Source organism: Cetorhinus maximus, chromosome 17 (assembly GCF_964194155.1).
Source record: "Cetorhinus maximus chromosome 17, sCetMax3.hap1.1, whole genome shotgun sequence".
In the NCBI taxonomy this organism is placed as follows: domain Eukaryota; kingdom Metazoa; phylum Chordata; class Chondrichthyes; order Lamniformes; family Cetorhinidae; genus Cetorhinus; species Cetorhinus maximus.
The window spans coordinates 70441228-70450475 of record NC_135895.1 but is presented as its reverse complement, the minus strand read 5'-3'; positions in this window follow the sequence as shown (position 1 = coordinate 70450475).

Genomic DNA, 9248 nt, shown 5'->3' with positions numbered 1-9248 from the left:
CCTTATCCCAGCTCCAGTCGAGGTAAAGGGGGAAAGATGAATTTATTTTGATGTTGACATCTTCATTGTGTATGAAATTTATAAAAGTTAGCATTGCAATTTTTAACCATGAACTGCTCACCATATTGTTTGTAGAATTCCTGCACCTGCTTTTCCTTGTCGTGAGGATTCTAACTGTATTCACCAGTTTTCTAATCACTATTCCTCTGGAGAGGGTGCTAAACTTAGGCTGGATTGATTCTAAAATGATGCACCTATAAATCAAGTCAATACTTGAGCTAGACAGATCTGCAGTAGCCTGGACACTGATGGTTGACCACCCTGTCTCATTATTGGGAACTGTTATGTGGATAGCTCATGTTTTAGGTCTCTATCCACTTACCTGTATTTTTAGATGAAAACCATTGTTGCTGTAGCTCTGCCCCTCACTACTGTACACAGCACTGACCTGATGCTGTTATCAAGGGCAGGAACCCCTCATCTCTGGTTAGGCTACCTTTGATGAGCAATGAACCTTTTTTGTAAAATTAATTTTAAGGATGTGGCTATAACTGGTATTATTGCCTATTGTTCGTTACCCTTGAGATGGTGGACCCTTTCCTTGAACTGCTGCATTGTAGTGGTTTGATGGAACTGAGTTGTTTGCTAAGGGGCCATTGAGAGTCAACAACACTGGGGCAAACTAGAATCACTTTTAGCCCAGACCAGATAAGAAGGGCATTAGTTAAGCCTTTACAACAAACTGCCAGCTTCACTTTTTACACGTACCAGCCTTTTTTATTTCCTTTTATTTTCAAAATTGAATTCCAGGGTGGACTTCAACTCACTGACATAACCATTATGTCACTATGCCCAGACCATTAATATTTCAGGTTCATATATAATATTTCACTTATATGCACTCATCACTTGGAAGCAAATGAAATTGGTCAAGTTTAATAGGTTTATTGACAGTCATTTACAGAAGCAAAAAATATGTGAACTGTTGAAGACTTTCCTAATAGCACAGATCTTTGAATTACTTAATGAAAGAATTAAGGGTCAAATGCATTATTCCTTTGGCTTTCTTTACATTCTTACAACAAAAGGAATGACAATTCTTGGAAGGAGTGTAGCCATCGGGTCTCTAATAGTCTTTTTCTCAACTGCATTTTTGCAAAATTGCTTTTTTTTTGATCATTCCTACTTATAGAGCTATGTCTCATATCCTCATTTGTTGTGTCTTTTTTGGATCTGTGACATACTGTTACATCAGAAGGGCTGAATGCTTGGGGAGAAAACCTTTGAAACACAGTCTTACTTTTGAGAAGTCAGTCTACGGGACAGAGGTACTTCAGTCAATTAATAGTTAGCAGACCCAAAACAAACACATGCTGTTGACCACAAATGTCTTCTGAGCTATCCTATTTAAATTATCAATGGATAATAGTGTGGCGATGCATGTTAATCACTCTTAGCTTTGGGGTGTGTGATGATTGCTTATGCAGGTGCAAACATCTGCCTTGGCCTGACTAATCTTTTCTTTAGAATACTTGGTGTGTCAAAAGAATGAATCATTCTTGTGCCATGCAATTGCAGAAGCCATTTTGAAAGTGCTACCTGAAAGAAAAGTGAGACCCCAATTAACAAAATGATTTGTAATACAATCGACCTCTGATCCTTCATACCTTTCATTAATTGGCCTTGCCATTGTCTTCCAAATCCTAAGAAAACTCTTTTAAAAGCACCTTTTGTTTGTATTTAGGAAGTGTATAAGCATAGTGCTACCAACATTTAAAGTACACAGAAGGACTAATAGGTTTAGAACATTTTAATATTTGTGCTTTGGATAGACATTTTTAGTTATGCTTTAAACTGCCTGCATGAAGCAAAAACATTTTTTTTAAATGAGTCTGAAAACCTGCAACTTAATGAGCAAATGGTGAATGTTGACGGCATTGTACAGTTCAACTGTAACACGGCCAGATGATCCACTAGGGTCCTGATGGTTGTTGCTGGGAGCAGAGAAACACAAGCAGAAGTTTTATTGGAGCAATGACAATTTCCATGATTCTCCAGAGCATTACATGCTTCAGCAACTCAGTTTGACAAACTATCAGAGAATAGAAATAACACAGAATATGAGCATCCAACCCATCGTAACTGTACCTTGTCTAAATTTCTTGTCCTTCTCTCTATCCCTTAATATTCCTGATCAAATTAATATGTCCTTTTAAAGAATGTTATAGACTCAACCTCAATAAGTAAAATTCTCATCTTTATGCCCAAATTGCCCCATGACCCCTCCCCTCCCTATCTCTGTAACTTCCTCCAGTGCTACAACCCTCTAAGAACTTGTATTGCTCCAATTCTGGCCTCCAATGCATCTCTGATTCCCTTTACTTTACTGTTGGTGGTGGTACCTTCAAACATCTTGGCCATAAACTCTATAATTCCTTCCCTAGCCATTTTTGTTTCCCTAGCTCTTTCTCCACTTTTAAGATGCTCTTTAAAACTGATCTCTTTGATGAAGTTTCTGGTCAGCTGGGCTGATATCTCCTATGAGTCTCAGTGTCAAATTTTGTCTCTGCTTCTGTGAAGTACTTGGGAAGGTTTTACTGCATTATAGATGCTCTATAAATACAAGTTGTTATAAGCATTCCTTGTTTCAATGCCAAAGTTCTTGTAATTTCCCTCTTTGTTTTTCAAGTAATAATTCTCAGTCTATGTCCTATTACTTATTTGCGAGCCAGTGGGAATAATTTTTTGCTATTTACCTTCTGTGGATCTTTGATAATTTTTGAATTTTAAATTCACTTTGGTCCCTATTCCATTGAACGTGAATGTATCTGTGTACACACTGTATATTTGAGAGTGCACCTTATAATGCTCTGTGTTTTGGAGAATATTAAACAAACGCAATTTTTTTTGTTGCTGGAGATCAGTGCATCAATATGAACAAGGGGTGATATTTTTCTAGTTGGTATTCCAAGCTACCTCTGTCACTGGAAGTGTGATGCTTCAGAGAATTTTCATTCTTTCATGGGATGTGAACATCTGGCAAGGAGAGCATCTGTTGCCAATCCCTAAATGTCCTTGAGAAGGTTATGGTGAATCACCTTCTTGAACTGCTGTAGTCCATCTGGTGTAGATATTTGCACAGTGGTGTTAGAAAGGGAGTTTCTGAATTTTGGCCTAATGGCAGTGAAGGAATGGCAATTTGATTCCAAGTCAGGATGGTGTGTGTCTTGAAGAGGAACTTGTAGGTGATGTCTCCATGCATCTGCTACCCTTGCCCTAGGTGGTAGAGGTTTGGAAGGTGCTGTTGAAGGAGCCTTTGTGAGTTGCTGCAGTGCACCTTGTAGATGGAACCCACTGCTGCCACTGTGCCTTGGTGGTTGATGGAGTGAATGTTTAAGGCGATGGATGGAGTACCAGTCAAGTGAGCTGCTTTTCCCTGGATGGTGTTGAGCTTCTTGAGTGTTGTTGGAGCTGCACTCATCCAGGCAAGTGAAGAGAATTCTATCACACTCCTGATTTGTGCTTTGTAGATAGTGGACAAGCTTTGAGGGGTGAGGAGGTGAGTTACTCACCACAAAATTCCCAGCCACAGTATTTATATGCAGGTCCAGTTAAACTTCTGGTCAACGGTTGATAGTGGGGAATTAAGCAATGATAATGCCTGGCACTTGGGTGGCGCAAATGTTACTTGCTACTTATCAGCCTAAGTCTGAATTTTGTCCAGATTGTGTTGCATATAGACACAAACTGCTTCAGTGCCTGAGGAGTCAGAACAATCATGATGTGAACACCCCCACTTCTGACCTTATGATGGAGGGAAGATCATTGATGAAGCAGCTGAAGATAGTTGGGCCTAGGATACTATCCTGAGGAATTCCTGCAGTGATGTCCCAGAACCGATATGACTGACCTCCAACAACCACAATCTTTTTTCTTTGTGCTAGGTATGACTCCAACTAATGGAAGAGTTTTCCCCTGATTCCCATTGACTTCAACTTTACCAGAAATCCTTGATGCCACATTTGATCAAATGCTGCCTTGATGTCAAGGGCAGTCACTCTCACCTCACCTCAGTTCAGTAGTGTTGGGCTAGCAACACAGCAATCACAAGTTCAGATCCCACCATAAGGAGTTGTGAAACCAAATCTGATATCAAGCTGGCGGTAGATATAAATGACCATGAATGTTGTGAGGTTGCCATAAAAACCCAATTGGTTCATAATGTAATTCAGGAAAGAGTATCTACCACCCATACCGAATCTAGCCTACATCTAACTCCAGTCCCACTATAACGTGGCCATGCATCCCAAGTAAATCGTGTGTCAAGTAGGCCCTTCATACAGCTGGGTTCACTATCTGTTCCTTGCCAATTTTCCTTACAAAGTTATAATCTTCACCATTAAACAAGAATGTTAAATAAATGGAAAGATATAATAAAACCCCAACACACTTCTTTATCTGTGCTTTAAGTAAAGGTTACACTGGTCCCTCATTAAAGGACACTTTTGTGCTTTAAATGTGGGGAAAGCAGGGTCTATCATTCCTACAAGACTATTGTATCTACCATATGATTTTAAATGGTTGCTTAAAACATCTTGAATGATATTGTGGGAGCACTTCACCTTCTTGCCATCGATGCCTCTGTCAATTATCAGGGTGGATGTCCAATTGCAACCTATAATTTTCCTTTGCAAACTGTTGTTGTGGAATTCACAATCTACTAACAAACCATCACTCTGGATTTTCAGGAATGGGTGACTTTGTGAAGCTCTTTGACTCATTTATGAGGTGATTTTAGAAAACCAATATGTTGTGGCTGTTAGATGCGAATTGATTACCATCCTGGAAATTGTCTTGCTTCATGTTTGGAAGCTAGAAATAGTATTGCCTGGGCTATAAACAAGCTGCTTATTTGGAGCTTTTCATAATAAGCTCCCACTTACTTCGGACCATCACTAGCCTGTGTAATCCCCGACTTTGTACTTATCTACAATTAGATATAATTATATGTTTGAAACCTGAAATCTGCTGATTTGCAAAGGGACTTTAAACAGCAAACAAAAAGGGATGAAGTGTAGTACACTGCACAGGTCAAAACAAATTGCTGTCTCCAAATTGAGGAGCAACCTTTTTTCACCTAAAATATCCCTACCATTTAAAATGGGAACAGGAGGGAAAAATTATGGATTTGCCGTTAATTTTGCAATTAACATTTTTAGTTCCATTTGTTAGGGAATAGAGACAGTTTAAGTAAGTTATATTGATATTTGTGGGTGATAGTAATGAGTTTTAACTTTAAAGTTTAAGTTTGATTTGTATTTCTGTATCTCTGTTAAGAAAAGGTCAAACTGAGTTTTAGTTTCACTTCAAAAGACACTTGCATTTCTAATGAGGTTTTTACGACTGCCACAGTTAAGGTAAACAAACAAGAGTAGAAGAATTGGGCTAAAAACAAAAAACTACTGCGGATGCTGGAAATCCAAAATTGGGCTGTTGTATAGTAACAGGAATCCAGAGAGGCAGGTCCCTCCCAAAGGCACACACAGAAAAACTAAAGAAACAGTTTTAAGGTCAGTATTGAAGATAGCTGCCAGGCAGAAGCAGCTTAGAAGGGATAAATATCCAGTCCCAAGCTAAAGAAAAGACCCCATATTCCAGGGGAGTGGAACAGGGGAAAGTCCCAAACAGACCTTCTAGTCAAAGGAAGGACAGGAACCTGGAAAAGGTGTTGTTATTGAAGTTAAGAGCGAGGGGCAGAGAGAGAGGCTCCAAGCTTCAGATTTAAAGAGACAAAAGCTGTAGAAAGCAAATTTAAAGCGAGAACGGCTTGCAAAAGGCAAGAAGGTCCAACGAGACATTTGAAGGTCTGTAACTCTTTGCTATGGGCATGTGAATCTGTGGCACTGTTGACGGCTGAGCTGGTGAGAGAATGTATGTGGAAGACAGCTTGAATGCATGTGGTGACCCAGGGAAGGGGAACATCAGAAGGACAGTTTGAAACTCTGGAGGTAAACCCTTGCAGAAGACATCTGAGAGAAAGTATTGGTTTGGGAGAAGATTCCAAAGTGAGCTCTTGGAGCGTGGGGATTGGAAACCCTCATGTGAAAGACGGAATTCAGTGAGACTGGTTGGCTCATGGTGGGAAAAGCATCTGGGGGGAGTTGATGAGAGATCCATAGCATCTGGTTGAGGTGGCATCTGTCACTAGGTTTCAGAGTGTGGTGTGTCTGACCACAGGGTGCCATAGACTGGCATGGACTGTGCTCCTACTGGGAACATTAGAGTATAAGATAGATTTTGTAACTTGTGTTATCCTTACAAATCTGTATATATCTGTAAAGTATAGTTGTGGGTGAAGGATTATTGTAATTATAGTTCATCTTTTCTTGTTTAATAAATGTTTTATGCTTTTGTTATAATTTCATCAGCTGACTCCTGGGACTCTATTCAGTAGCTACTCTCCACGTATCTAAACAAACATATAAAAGTTTGGATCTATCAAGCTGGGTTCCAACCTGGGATCAGGCTTGTCCAGTGATAACCTCAGCTGGGGATCTAACACATTCTCATTGTTAATGCAGAAGGAAAAGAGACATAAGCCTTCCCCTAGACCTCTACCCAAAGCAACAGTTATGCTGATTTTTATTTAACAAGTATATATTTTCCCTTTTCCTCCTCCTTTCTTTACACCCCAGCACCCCAATCCTGCTCTTCAATCTCAAGCCACCTCCCATGTCCTCCTCTCCTAAAGTCATTGGTCCTTTCCTGCGGAACACTTCCATGAGGAAAACAGAAAAAAAACAGAAAATGCAGGGAAAACTCAGCAGGTCTGGCAGCATCTGTGGAGAGAGAAATGGAGCTAACGTTTTGAGTCCATATGACTCTTCTTCAGACCTAAAGAGAAATAAAAATGTGATGGATTTTATTCTGCTTAAGAGGGGATGGAACAGGTGGAGCAAAATAGAAGGTCAGGGATAGATGAGAGATAAGGAGAAATTGGACAAAGATGTCAAGGACACAGGACAAAGGGAGTGTCAATGAAAGTGTTAAAGACTAAATAAGGTGCTGATATTGGCATAAAGGTAAGGTAGCAGATTGTGTTAATAGCAGAACAAGGGTCAGCGCTCTGTGAAAGCAAAACATAAAGACAAGTGACAAATGGCCCTGTTGGGTTGGGGGAGCGGGGTAGGATGTTGAGAAAAAAGGATTTAAAAAATAATAATAAATGAATAAATAGAAATAAAAAAAATAATTGGATTGAAAATGGGGTAAAGATGGAGGAGAGAGTTCATGGTCTGAAGTTGTTGAACTCTGTTAAGTCTGGAAGACTGTAACGTGCCCAATCGGAAGATGAGGTGCTGTTCCTTCAGTTTATGTTGGGCTTCACTGGAACATTGCAGCAGGCCAAGGAGAAACATGTGGTCATGAGCGCAGGATACTTGGAATGGCAAGCAGCAGGAAGGTTGGGGTAATGCTTGCGGACTGAGCATAGGTGTTCCTCAAAGCAGTTACCCAGTTTGCATTTAGTCTCCCCAATGTAGAGGAGACCACATTGGGAGCAGCGAATATAGTAGACCAAATTGAAGGAGGTGCAATTGAAGGAGTGCTGCTTCACCTGAAAGAAATATTTGGGGTCTTGGACGGGGAGGAGTGACGAGATAAAGGGACAAGTATTGCATGGGAAGGTGCTGTGGGAAGGGGATGAGGAGTTGGGGGTGATGGAGGAGGGTACCAGGGTGTCACGAAGGGAACGGTCCCTACGGAATGCTGATGGGGCATGAGGGGGAGATGTGTTTGGTGGTGGCATCATGCTGGAGTTGGTGGAACTTTGAATGTGGAAGCTGGTGGGGTGAAAAGACAGGACAAAGGGGACCCATGTCCTCCATCATTTCTGGTTCTTCTAGCTGGGGTGGGGGTGGGGAGTGGGGGGGGTGGGGGGGATCATGTCACATGACTCCCACCCCTCCATGTTTTGACAAAGGGTGTATATCCCTTTGTCTGGGTTCCTGAGATAGCTAATGTTCCAACCATTAATAATTTTAATGGAAGTTTGCAGGGCTCTTTGTCCTAATAGACTAGTATACTCAGGTGGCCAGGCCCAGCTTGTGAAATGTAGATTGCCTTTCCATAATTCCCTTTGAATTTGGTCTCTGCAGCCCACAGGGGTCATTAGCATCTTTTCAGGGATAACAAGGCACGAGGTGCTGTGATACTGCCAAATAGCTCTTATTGTTTGAGGGTCACAGCCAGACAAAACTTCAGTCAATGTAAAAGATCATTGTCCAGTTTTAAAATTTTAGCAAGTGGCTATGAGGATGTATACTTTATAAAAATATAGAGTGTGAGGTCTTAATCCCGTTACAAAAGGAAAAGGCTGAAGACATATATTTTGCTACTTTGCTTCTTACATTGTTGTATGCTATGAATTTCATTTGAACTATTCTATCCCACGCAAGAGTTAGACTTCCCAGTATGCTAGAAATTCAGAACCACAATAACCATTTGTCGGAAATTCTACTTCGTTTTTAAAAAAAATAAGCTTCAGTGACTGAGGCTTGGAATGGGCATATCATGCATCATAGTCAGTGCAGCCACAGCTCTTGGTGTACCTAAAGCCAAGTCCAATCATTTTTTTTTAACAGAAGGTGGGATTTGCACAGAAGGCTTTAATAGCGCCTGCACTGTGAAATGCAAATAGTTTGAAATCACCCCTTGGCGGTAGTCTCCATTACACTGGCACAGGCTGATGCCAGCAGCTTCACTCTGCACTTGTAGTTCACCGAAGAGAAAGGAACCAGAGCCAACAGTGCAATAGAAAGGCTACATTCATAGGTCATTGTGATGAGGGGCAGGGGCAATGGATTTATTGTGGGAGGGGATCACGGTGACTCAACTTTAGACAAGTTAAAGTTTATGGATAGTGGAGGATGGGAAGTCATCAAGGAGGATATTGGAGGAATCAAATATAAATAAGAATAGGGGATTAAGAATAGGAATGGAGTCTGGCAATATTGTGGAGGTGGAAGTAAGTAGTCTTGGTAATGGTGATTGAAAGTCAGTTCTGAATTGAGGAAGATGTGCTAAGGTTATGGAGAACTTTGTTCTGCCTAAGAAGATGGATGGAATCGATAGTTATGGAAGGAAAGTTTAGGATGGAGACCAGAGATGATGATTTCAGTGTTCCTGATGTTCAATTGGACTTGCACAATCAATCATTTGGCACAGATGTGATCGAGAAAAGAGGTTGA